The sequence below is a fragment of the Opisthorchis viverrini genome, assembly GCF_000715545.1.
Source record: "Opisthorchis viverrini unplaced genomic scaffold opera_v5_340, whole genome shotgun sequence".
Classification (NCBI taxonomy): domain Eukaryota; kingdom Metazoa; phylum Platyhelminthes; class Trematoda; order Opisthorchiida; family Opisthorchiidae; genus Opisthorchis; species Opisthorchis viverrini.
Genome location: NW_008751999.1, coordinates 350,750 through 352,722, shown reverse-complemented (window position 1 = coordinate 352,722; position 1,973 = coordinate 350,750).

The following is a 1,973-nucleotide window of genomic DNA, read 5'->3' as shown; positions in this document are numbered from 1 at the left end:
AAGCAGTTCCGATCCGGCCACGTCTCTTGGATGAGCTCTTCCGTACTCAATAAATTTTCAATCATATTTGGCCAGCCTGGCTTTTCTGCTGCAATTTCGACTTGCCTCTTGCAAAAGTTCAAATCCATATACGGAGTTCAGGTCGCAGCATGTATTAGCAACTTACCCCAACCAACCTATTCCCCTGCACCTAACATCCCTACAACAGTGCAAACAGTGAGTCTGCTTGCTTTCAGATTAAACCATAATTTGAGGCAAAACTTTCCACGTGCTCCCAATTTGCATTATCCCATCTCCATATCCACTTTTGCTCGTTGTGACTCCGGCCATTTACCTAACCACCCAAGGTCACTCATGGCAGGCAACGGTTTTCAGTTTCAGTTCATGCCAACTGACTGTCTTTGATCTAGTCGAATCTCAGGCCCATTTCTCCCAAAAAGTTGAGAAATAACCTATTATTGCTATATCATCGGGTGTTCCCCACTGTTTGTGACATTTTCCTTTTTTGTGCAATCCGCACCCCCATAAATCCCTCAGTCATGCTCCAATCTTACTGTAAAATAATGACCATGCCAGACGGTATGCCACCCACAAGTTGGGAGGAAAGATTATTATTATTACTGCAAACAACACCGTTGGCAAGTTCATTTCCCTGTCACCTCCTTCTCCTTGATCTTTGGTTATTACGTTCGGTCAGGCTATTTGTTCGCGGGTGGTATGATGCCGTCCTTAGCCGTCTGATACCCAGCTTCTGCCAACACCACGGTTGTCCCAAAGCCACTCCTTGATCGTTTGGTTATTACGTTCGGTCAGGCTATTTGTTCGCGGGTGGTATGATGCCGTCCTTAGCCGTCTGATACCCAGCTTCTGCAAGCAATTACGAAACTCTTCGCTGTCGAAGCAAGGCCCCTGATCGGTTAGGATCATTTTTGGCACCCCATGGTTGGCCACAATGTGCTGCATTACCACTCCGCTGATCGTCGTCGCCCGCTGATTCGGCACGGCGACCGCCTCAATCCACCGCGACAGAGGTTCTGTCATCACCACGATGTATTGGTTCCCACTGGCTGTCACCGAAAAGGGGCCCATGACGTCAACTGACCACAACTCGCCTATTTCTGAGACAGGAATGGGTTCCATGGGATGGGTTGCCCCTGTCGTATCCGCTTTCATTAGTTGACAACGCTTACAGGACAGCACATAATCCATCACCTCCCTTCTTATCCCGGGCCAGTAGGCCCTCTGCCGAGGTAGGTCGTATGTCTTGGCGCACCCTGTATGTGCCATCTCATGGCATTCAACGATGAGATTCCGTCTCAAGACGCGAGGTATCACGGGCAGCACAACATCTGAATCAGTGGCGTTCCAGGAAATTATGCCACATTCATTCAGCCTCAGCCGATCAAAGTGACTCTGGAAAGCTTCTAATTCGTTGTCTCTCTCTCCGTTCTCAATGTTCCTTCCATCCAACAAGGCGGCTGCAACCTTTTGTAACACCGGATCCTGCCGTTGGAGTTGCACCAACTTCCCGGGATCCAGTTCGACAACGAGGCCATTGGCTCCAATCATGATTTTGAGGACCTCATCTACAGCCTCTGGCCTCGACAGCCAATCAGCCAAGTGATTCTCCTTCCCTGGCACGTGCCGGATTGTGAAGTCGTACTCTTGCAACCGAAGTGCCCAGCGTGCGAGCTTCCCGCGAGGATCTCTGGCGGTCCTGATCCACTCCAGGGGCTTGTGATCGGTTTCGACATGAAACCTTTGCCCAAGCCAATATGGTCTCCACTTATCCAGGGCCCAGACGATCGCCAAACATTCCTTCTCACTGGTGGAGTACTTCTGTTCAGCGTTAGTCAGGACACGACTGGCATATTCGATGACTCCATTCCTCTGCCTTAGGACAGCGCCGATACCGCGATCACTGGCGTCCGTTGCAACAATGAACATCTCTCCGACCCTGGGAAGTTTGAGGG